The following is an 11,105-nucleotide window of genomic DNA, read 5'->3' on the forward strand; positions in this document are numbered from 1 at the left end:
CGCTATCCCGAGAAGGACACATAAAGGCGAGCCGTAATGGCCTCATCTTCGGCAGGCTCCTCTGGTTTTTTTTTTTCGGTTATTTCGCTGAGTTTTTTTTTTTTGTTTTATATATATATATATATACGTTGTGCTGACCTTCGTTCTTTAAATGACGCTATCCCGAGAAGGACACATAAAGGCGAGCTGTAATGGCCTCATCTTCGGCAGGCTCCTCCGGTTTTTTGTCGGTTTTTTCTCAGAGTTTTTTTTTTTTTTTTTTTTTTTTTTTTTTTTTTTTTTTTTTTTTTTTTTTTTTTTTTTTACGTTGTGCTGACCATCGTTCTTTAAATGACGCCATCCCGAGAAGGACACATAAAGGCGAGCCGTAATGGCCTCATCTTCGGCAGGCTCCTCCGGTTTTTTTTTTCGGTTATTTCTCTGAGTTTTTGTTTTTTTTTTTTTCGTTGTGCTGACCTTCGTTCTTTAAATGACGCTATCCCGAGAAGGACACATAAAGGCGAACCGTAATGGCCTCATCTTCGGCAGGCTCCTCCGGTTTTTTTTTCGGTTATTTCTCAGAGTTTTTTTTTTCTTTACGTTGTACTGACCATCGTTCTTTAAATGACGCTATCCCGAGAAGGACACATAAAGGCGAGCCGTAATGGCCTCATCTTCGGCAGGCTCCTCTGGTTTTTTTTTTTCGGTTATTTCTCTGAGTTTTTTTTTTTTGTTTTTATATATATATATATATATATATATATATATATATATATATATATATATATATATATATATATATATATATACGTTGTGCTGACCATCGTTCTTTAAATGACGCTATCCCGAGAAGGACACAAAAAGGCGAGCCGTAATGGCCTCATCTTCGGCAGGCTCCACTGGTTTTTTTTTTTCGGTTATTTCTCTGAGTTTTTTTTTTTTTTTTTTTTTTTTTTTTTTTTTTTTTTTTTTTTTTTTTTTTTTTTACGTTGTGCTGACCATCGTTCTTTAAATGACGCCATCCCGAGAAGGACACATAAAGGCGAGCCGTAATGGCCTCATCTTCGGCAGGCTCCTCCGGTTTTTTTTTTCGGTTATTTCTCTGAGTTTTTGTTTTTTTTTTTTCGTTGTGCTGACCTTCGTTCTTTAAATGACGCTATCCCGAGAAGGACACATAAAGGCGAACCGTAATGGCCTCATCTTCGGCAGGCTCCTCCGGTTTTTTTTTCGGTTATTTCTCAGAGTTTTTTTTTTCTTTACGTTGTACTGACCATCGTTCTTTAAATGACGCTATCCCGAGAAGGACACATAAAGGCGAGCCGTAATGGCCTCATCTTCGGCAGGCTCCTCTGGTTTTTTTTTTTCGGTTATTTCTCTGAGTTTTTTTTTTTTGTTTTTTATATATATATATATATATATATATATATATATATATATATATATACGTTGTGCTGACCTTCGTTCTTTAAATGACGCTATCCCGAGAAGGACACATAAAGGCGAGCTGTAATGGCCTCATCTTCGGCAGGCTCCTCCGGTTTTTTTTTTTCGGTTATTTCTCTGAGTTTTTTTTTTTTTTTTTTTTTTTTTTTTTTTTTTTTTTTTTTTTTTTTTTTTTTTTTTTACGTTGTGCTGACCATCGTTCTTTAAATGACGCTATCCCGAGAAGGACACCTAAAGGCGAGCCGTAATGGCCTCATCTTTGGCAGGCTCCTCCGGTTTTTTTTTTCGGTTATTTCTCTGAGTTTTTTTTTTTTTTTACGTTGTGCTGACCTTCGTTCTTTAAATGACGCTATCCCGAGAAGGACACATAAAGGCGAGCTGTAATGGCCTCATCTTCGGCAGGCTCCTCCGGTTTTTTGTTGGTTTTTTCTCAGAGTTTTTTTTTTTTTTTTTTTTTTTTTTTTTTTTTTTTACGTTGTCCTCACCTTCGTTCTTTAAATGACGCTATCCCGAGAAGGACACATAAAGGCGAGCCGTAATGGCCTCATCTTCGGCAGGCTCCTCCGGTTTTTTTTTTCGGTTATTTCTCAGAGTTTTTTTTTTCTTTACATTGTGCTGACCTTCGTTCTTTAAATGACGCTATCCCGAGAAAGACACATAAAGGCGAGCCGTAATGGCCTCATCTTCGGCAGGCTCCTCCGGTTTTTTTTTTCGGTTATTTCTCTGAGTTTTTTTTTCTTTACGTTGTGCTGACCTTCGTTCTTTAAATGACGCTATCCCGAGAAGGACACAAAAAGGCGAGCCGTAATGGCCTCATCTTCGGCAGGCTCCACTGGTTTTTTTTTTTCGGTTATTTCTCTGAGTTTTTTTTTTTTTTTTTTTTTTTTTTTTTTTTTTTTTCGTTGTGCTGACCATCGTTCTTTAAATGACGCCATCCCGAGAAGGACACATTAAGGCGAGCCGTAATGGCCTCATCTTCGGCAGGCTCCTCCGGTTTTTTTTTTCGGTTATTTCTCTGAGTTTTTGTTTTTTTTTTTTTTCTTTGTGCTGACCTTCGTTCTTTAAATGACGCTATCCCGAGAAGGACACATAAAGGCGAACCGTAATGGCCTCATCTTCGGCAGGCTCCTCCGGTTTTTTTTTCGGTTATTTCTCAGAGTTTTTTTTTTCTTTACGTTGTACTGACCATCGTTCTTTAAATGACGCTATCCCGAGAAGGACACATAAAGGCGAGCCGTAATGGCCTCATCTTCGGCAGGCTCCTCTGGTTTTTTTTTTCGGTTATTTCTCTGAGTTTTTTTTTTTTTGTTTTTTTTTATATATATATATATACGTTGTGCTGACCTTCGTTCTTTAAATGACGCTATCCCGAGAAGGACACATAAAGGCGAGCTGTAATGGCCTCATCTTCGGCAGGCTCCTCCGGTTTTTTTTTCGGTTATTTCTCTGAGTTTTTTTTTTTTTTTTTTTACGTTGTGCTGACCATCGTTCTTTAAATGACGCTATCCCGAGAAGGACACCTAAAGGCGAGCCGTTATGGCCTCATCTTTGGCAGGCTCCTCCTGTTTTTTTTTTTCGGTTATTTCTCTGAGTTTTTTTTTTTTTTACGTTGTGCTGACCTTCGTTCTTTAAATGACGCTATCCCGAGAAGGACACATAAAGGCGAGCTGTAATGGCCTCATCTTCGGCAGGCTCCTCCGGTTTTTTGTCGGTTTCTTCTCAGAGTTTTTTTTTTTTTTTTTTTTTTTTTTTTTTTTTTTTTTTTTTTTTTTTTTTTTACGTTGTCCTCACCTTCGTTCTTTAAATGACGCTATCCCGAGAAGGACACATAAAGGCGAGCCGTAATGGCCTCATCTTCGGCAGGCTCCTCCGGTTTTTTTTTTCGGTTATTTCTCAGAGTTTTTTTTTTCTTTACGTTGTGCTGACCTTCGTTCTTTAAATGACGCTATCCCGAGAAGGACACATAAAGGCGAGCCGTAATGGCCTCATCTTCGGCAGGCTCCTCCGGTTTTTTTTTCGGTTATTTCTCTGAGTTTTTTTTTTTCTTTACGTTGTGCTGACCTTCGTTCTTTAAATGACGCTATCCCGAGAAGGACACAAAAAGGCGAGCCGTAATGGCCTCATCTTCGGCAGGCTCCACTGGTTTTTTTTTTTCGGTTATTTCTCTGAGTTTTTCTTTTTTTTTTTTTTTTTTTTTTTTTTTTTTTTTTTTTACGTTGTGCTGACCATCGTTCTTTAAATGACGCCATCCCGAGAAGGACACATAAAGGCGAGCCGTAATGGCCTCATCTTCGGCAGGCTCCTCCGGTTTTTTTTTTCGGTTATTTCTCTGAGTTTTTGTTTTTTTTTTTTTTCGTTGTGCTGACCTTCGTTCTTTAAATGACGCTATCCCGAGAAGGACACATAAAGGCGAACCGTAATGGCCTCATCTTCGGCAGGCTCCTCCGGTTTTTTTTTCGGTTATTTCTCAGAGTTTTTTTTTTCTTTACGTTGTACTGACCATCGTTCTTTAAATGACGCTATCCCGAGAAGGACACATAAAGGCGAGCCGTAATGGCCTCATCTTCGGCAGGCTCCTCTGGTTTTTTTTTTTCGGTTATTTCTCTGAGTTTTTTTTTTTTGTTTTATATATATATATATATATATATATATATATATACGTTGTGCTGACCTTCGTTCTTTAAATGACGCTATCCCGAGAAGGACACAAAAAGGCGAGCCGTAATGGCCTCATCTTCGGCAGGCTCCACTGGTTTTTTTTTTTCGGTTATTTCTCTGAGTTTTTTTTTTTTTTTTTTTTTTTTTTTTTTTTTTTTTTTTTTTTTTTTTTTTTTTTTTTTTTTTTTTACGTTGTGCTGACCATCGTTCTTTAAATGACGCCATCCCGAGAAGGACACATAAAGGCGAGCCGTAATGGCCTCATCTTCGGCAGGCTCCTCCGGTTTTTTTTTTCGGTTATTTCTCTGAGTTTTTGTTTTTTTTTTTTTCGTTGTGCTGACCTTCGTTCTTTAAATGACGCTATCCCGAGAAGGACACATAAAGGCGAACCGTAATGGCCTCATCTTCGGCAGGCTCCTCCGGTTTTTTTTTCGGTTATTTCTCAGAGTTTTTTTTTTCTTTACGTTGTACTGACCATCGTTCTTTAAATGACGCTATCCCGAGAAGGACACATAAAGGCGAGCCGTAATGGCCTCATCTTCGGCAGGCTCCTCTGGTTTTTTTTTTTCGGTTATTTCTCTGAGTTTTTTTTTTGTTTTATATATATATATATATATATATATATATATATATATATATATATATATATATATATATATATATATATATATATACGTTGTGCTGACCTTCGTTCTTTAAATGACGCTATCCCGAGAAGGACACATAAAGGCGAGCTGTAATGGCCTCATCTTCGGCAGGCTCCTCCGGTTTTTTGTCGGTTTTTTCTCAGAGTTTTTTTTTTTTTTTACGTTGTGCTGACCTTCGTTCTTTAAATGACGCTATCCCGAGAAGGACACATAAAGGCGAGCCGTAATGGCCTCATCTTCGGCAGGCTCCTCCGGTTTTTTTTTTCGGTTATTTCTCAGAGTTTTTTTTTTTCTTTACATTGTGCTGACCTTCGTTCTTTAAATGACGCTATCCCGAGAAAGACACATAAAGGCGAGCCGTAATGGCCTCATCTTCGGCAGGCTCCTCCGGTTTTTTTTTTCGGTTATTTCTCTGAGTTTTTTTTTTCTTTACGTTGTGCTGACCTTCGTTCTTTAAATGACGCTATCCCGAGAAGGACACAAAAAGGCGAGCCGTAATGGCCTCATCTTCGGCAGGCTCCACTGGTTTTTTTTTTTCGGTTATTTCTCTGAGTTTTTTTTTTTTTTTTTTTTTTTTTTTTTTTTTTTTTCGTTGTGCTGACCATCGTTCTTTAAATGACGCCATCCCGAGAAGGACACATAAAGGCGAGCCGTAATGGCCTCATCTTCGGCAGGCTCCTCCGGTTTTTTTTTTCGGTTATTTCTCTGAGTTTTTGTTTTTTTTTTTTTTCGTTGTGCTGACCTTTGTTCTTTAAATGACGCTATCCCGAGAAGGACACATAAAGGCGAACCGTAATGGCCTCATCTTCGGCAGGCTCCTCCGGTTTTTTTTTTCGGTTATTTCTCAGAGTTTTTTTTTCTTTACGTTGTACTGACCATCGTTCTTTAAATGACGCTATCCCGAGAAGGACACATAAAGGCGAGCCGTAATGGCCTCATCTTCGGCAGGCTCCTCTGGTTTTTTTTTTTCGGTTATTTCTCTGAGTTTTTTTTTTTTGTTTTTTTTTTATATATATATATATATACGTTGTGCTGACCTTCGTTCTTTAAATGACGCTATCCCGAGAAGGACACATAAAGGCGAGCTGTAATGGCCTCATCTTCGGCAGGCTCCTCCGGTTTTTTGTCGGTTTCTTCTCAGAGTTTTTTTTTTTTTTTTTTTTTTTTTTTTTTTTTTTTTTTTTTTTACGTTGTCCTCACCTTCGTTCTTTAAATGACGCTATCCCGAGAAGGACACATAAAGGCGAGCCGTAATGGCCTCATCTTCGGCAGGCTCCTCCGGTTTTTTTTTTCGGTTATTTCTCAGAGTTTTTTTTTTCTTTACGTTGTGCTGACCTTCGTTCTTTAAATGACGCTATCCCGAGAAGGACACATAAAGGCGAGCCGTAATGGCCTCATCTTCGGCAGGCTCCTCCGGTTTTTTTTTTCGGTTATTTCTCTGAGTTTTTTTTTTTCTTTACGTTGTGCTGACCTTCGTTCTTTAAATGACGCTATCCCGAGAAGGACACAAAAAGGCGAGCCGTAATGGCCTCATCTTCGGCAGGCTCCACTGGTTTTTTTTTTTCGGTTATTTCTCTCAGTTTTTCTTTTTTTTTTTTTTTTTTTTTTTTTTTTTTTTTACGTTGTGCTGACCATCGTTCTTTAAATGACGCCATCCCGAGAAGGACACATAAAGGCGAGCCGTAATGGCCTCATCTTCGGCAGGTTCCTCCGGTTTTTTTTTTCGGTTATTTCTCTGAGTTTTTGTTTTTTTTTTTTTCGTTGTGCTGACCTTCGTTCTTTAAATGACGCTATCCCGAGAAGGACACATAAAGGCGAACCGTAATGGCCTCATCTTCGGCAGGCTCCTCCGGTTTTTTTTTCGGTTATTTCTCAGAGTTTTTTTTTTCTTTACGTTGTACTGACCATCGTTCTTTAAATGACGCTATCCCGAGAAGGACACATAAAGGCGAGCCGTAATGGCCTCATCTTCGGCAGGCTCCTCTGGTTTTTTTTTTTCGGTTATTTCTCTGAGTTTTTTTTTTTGTTTTATATATATATATATATATATATATATATATATATATATATATATATATATATATATACGTTGTGCTGACCTTCGTTCTTTAAATGACGCTATCCCGAGAAGGACACAAAAAGGCGAGCCGTAATGGCCTCATCTTCGGCAGGCTCCACTGGTTTTTTTTTTTCGGTTATTTCTCTGAGTTTTTTTTTTTTTTTTTTTTTTTTTTTTTTTTTTTTTTTTTTTTTTTACGTTGTGCTGACCATCGTTCTTTAAATGACGCCATCCCGAGAAGGACACATAAAGGCGAGCCGTAATGGCCTCATCTTCGGCAGGCTCCTCCGGTTTTTTTTTTCGGTTATTTCTCTGAGTTTTTGTTTTTTTTTTTTTCGTTGTGCTGACCTTCGTTCTTTAAATGACGCTATCCCGAGAAGGACACATAAAGGCGAACCGTAATGGCCTCATCTTCGGCAGGCTCCTCCGGTTTTTTTTTCGGTTATTTCTCAGAGTTTTTTTTTTCTTTACGTTGTACTGACCATCGTTCTTTAAATGACGCTATCCCGAGAAGGACACATAAAGGCGAGCCGTAATGGCCTCATCTTCGGCAGGCTCCTCTGGTTTTTTTTTTTCGGTTATTTCTCTGAGTTTTTTTTTTGTTTTATATATATATATATATATATATATATATATATATATATATATATATATATATATATATATACGTTGTGCTGACCTTCGTTCTTTAAATGACGCTATCCCGAGAAGGACACATAATGGCGAGCTGTAATGGCCTCATCTTCGGCAGGCTCCTCCGGTTTTTTGTCGGTTTTTTCTCAGAGTTTTTTTTTTTTTTACGTTGTGCTGACCTTCGTTCTTTAAATGACGCTATCCCGAGAAGGACACATAAAGGCGAGCCGTAATGGCCTCATCTTCGGCAGGCTCCTCCGGTTTTTTTTTTCGGTTATTTCTCTGAGTTTTTTTTTTTTTTTACGTTGTGCTGACCTTCGTTCTTTAAATGACGCTATCCCGAGAAGGACACATAAAGGCGAGCTGTAATGGCCTCATCTTCGGCAGGCTCCTCCGGTTTTTTGTTGGTTTTTTCTCAGAGTTTTTTTTTTTTTTTTTTTTTTTTTTTTTTTTTTTTTACGTTGTCCTCACCTTCGTTCTTTAAATGACGCTATCCCGAGAAGGACACATAAAGGCGAGCCGTAATGGCCTCATCTTCGGCAGGCTCCTCCGGTTTTTTTTTTCGGTTATTTCTCAGAGTTTTTTTTTTCTTTACATTGTGCTGACCTTCGTTCTTTAAATGACGCTATCCCGAGAAAGACACATAAAGGCGAGCCGTAATGGCCTCATCTTCGGCAGGCTCCTCCGGTTTTTTTTTTCGGTTATTTCTCTGAGTTTTTTTTTCTTTACGTTGTGCTGACCTTCGTTCTTTAAATGACGCTATCCCGAGAAGGACACAAAAAGGCGAGCCGTAATGGCCTCATCTTCGGCAGGCTCCACTGGTTTTTTTTTTTCGGTTATTTCTCTGAGTTTTTTTTTTTTTTTTTTTTTTTTTTTTTTTTTTTTTTCGTTGTGCTGACCATCGTTCTTTAAATGACGCCATCCCGAGAAGGACACATTAAGGCGAGCCGTAATGGCCTCATCTTCGGCAGGCTCCTCCGGTTTTTTTTTTCGGTTATTTCTCTGAGTTTTTGTTTTTTTTTTTTTTCTTTGTGCTGACCTTCGTTCTTTAAATGACGCTATCCCGAGAAGGACACATAAAGGCGAACCGTAATGGCCTCATCTTCGGCAGGCTCCTCCGGTTTTTTTTTCGGTTATTTCTCAGAGTTTTTTTTTTCTTTACGTTGTACTGACCATCGTTCTTTAAATGACGCTATCCCGAGAAGGACACATAAAGGCGAGCCGTAATGGCCTCATCTTCGGCAGGCTCCTCTGGTTTTTTTTTTCGGTTATTTCTCTGAGTTTTTTTTTTTTTGTTTTTTTTTATATATATATATATACGTTGTGCTGACCTTCGTTCTTTAAATGACGCTATCCCGAGAAGGACACATAAAGGCGAGCTGTAATGGCCTCATCTTCGGCAGGCTCCTCCGGTTTTTTTTTCGGTTATTTCTCTGAGTTTTTTTTTTTTTTTTTTTACGTTGTGCTGACCATCGTTCTTTAAATGACGCTATCCCGAGAAGGACACCTAAAGGCGAGCCGTTATGGCCTCATCTTTGGCAGGCTCCTCCTGTTTTTTTTTTTCGGTTATTTCTCTGAGTTTTTTTTTTTTTTACGTTGTGCTGACCTTCGTTCTTTAAATGACGCTATCCCGAGAAGGACACATAAAGGCGAGCTGTAATGGCCTCATCTTCGGCAGGCTCCTCCGGTTTTTTGTCGGTTTCTTCTCAGAGTTTTTTTTTTTTTTTTTTTTTTTTTTTTTTTTTTTTTTTTTTTTTTTTTTTTTTTTTTACGTTGTCCTCACCTTCGTTCTTTAAATGACGCTATCCCGAGAAGGACACATAAAGGCGAGCCGTAATGGCCTCATCTTCGGCAGGCTCCTCCGGTTTTTTTTTTCGGTTATTTCTCAGAGTTTTTTTTTTCTTTACGTTGTGCTGACCTTCGTTCTTTAAATGACGCTATCCCGAGAAGGACACATAAAGGCGAGCCGTAATGGCCTCATCTTCGGCAGGCTCCTCCGGTTTTTTTTTCGGTTATTTCTCTGAGTTTTTTTTTTCTTTACGTTGTGCTGACCTTCGTTCTTTAAATGACGCTATCCCGAGAAGGACACAAAAAGGCGAGCCGTAATGGCCTCATCTTCGGCAGGCTCCACTGGTTTTTTTTTTTCGGTTATTTCTCTGAGTTTTTCTTTTTTTTTTTTTTTTTTTTTTTTTTTTTTTTTTTTACGTTGTGCTGACCATCGTTCTTTAAATGACGCCATCCCGAGAAGGACACATAAAGGCGAGCCGTAATGGCCTCATCTTCGGCAGGCTCCTCCGGTTTTTTTTTTCGGTTATTTCTCTGAGTTTTTGTTTTTTTTTTTTTTCGTTGTGCTGACCTTCGTTCTTTAAATGACGCTATCCCGAGAAGGACACATAAAGGCGAACCGTAATGGCCTCATCTTCGGCAGGCTCCTCCGGTTTTTTTTTCGGTTATTTCTCAGAGTTTTTTTTTTCTTTACGTTGTACTGACCATCGTTCTTTAAATGACGCTATCCCGAGAAGGACACATAAAGGCGAGCCGTAATGGCCTCATCTTCGGCAGGCTCCTCTGGTTTTTTTTTTTCGGTTATTTCTCTGAGTTTTTTTTTTTTGTTTTATATATATATATATATATATATATATATATATACGTTGTGCTGACCTTCGTTCTTTAAATGACGCTATCCCGAGAAGGACACAAAAAGGCGAGCCGTAATGGCCTCATCTTCGGCAGGCTCCACTGGTTTTTTTTTTTCGGTTATTTCTCTGAGTTTTTTTTTTTTTTTTTTTTTTTTTTTTTTTTTTTTTTTTTTTTTTTTTTTTTTTTTTTTTTTTTTTTTTACGTTGTGCTGACCATCGTTCTTTAAATGACGCCATCCCGAGAAGGACACATAAAGGCGAGCCGTAATGGCCTCATCTTCGGCAGGCTCCTCCGGTTTTTTTTTTCGGTTATTTCTCTGAGTTTTTGTTTTTTTTTTTTTCGTTGTGCTGACCTTCGTTCTTTAAATGACGCTATCCCGAGAAGGACACATAAAGGCGAACCGTAATGGCCTCATCTTCGGCAGGCTCCTCCGGTTTTTTTTTCGGTTATTTCTCAGAGTTTTTTTTTTCTTTACGTTGTACTGACCATCGTTCTTTAAATGACGCTATCCCGAGAAGGACACATAAAGGCGAGCCGTAATGGCCTCATCTTCGGCAGGCTCCTCTGGTTTTTTTTTTTCGGTTATTTCTCTGAGTTTTTTTTTTGTTTTATATATATATATATATATATATATATATATATATATATATATATATATATATATATATATATATATATATACGTTGTGCTGACCTTCGTTCTTTAAATGACGCTATCCCGAGAAGGACACATAAAGGCGAGCTGTAATGGCCTCATCTTCGGCAGGCTCCTCCGGTTTTTTGTCGGTTTTTTCTCAGAGTTTTTTTTTTTTTTTACGTTGTGCTGACCTTCGTTCTTTAAATGACGCTATCCCGAGAAGGACACATAAAGGCGAGCCGTAATGGCCTCATCTTCGGCAGGCTCCTCCGGTTTTTTTTTTCGGTTATTTCTCAGAGTTTTTTTTTTTCTTTACATTGTGCTGACCTTCGTTCTTTAAATGACGCTATCCCGAGAAAGACACATAAAGGCGAGCCGTAATGGCCTCATCTTCGGCAGGCTCCTCCGGT

Source organism: Arachis ipaensis, chromosome B10 (genome assembly GCF_059453495.1).
Source record: "Arachis ipaensis isolate K30076 ecotype BB chromosome B10, ASM5945349v1, whole genome shotgun sequence".
NCBI lineage: Eukaryota > Viridiplantae > Streptophyta > Magnoliopsida > Fabales > Fabaceae > Arachis > Arachis ipaensis.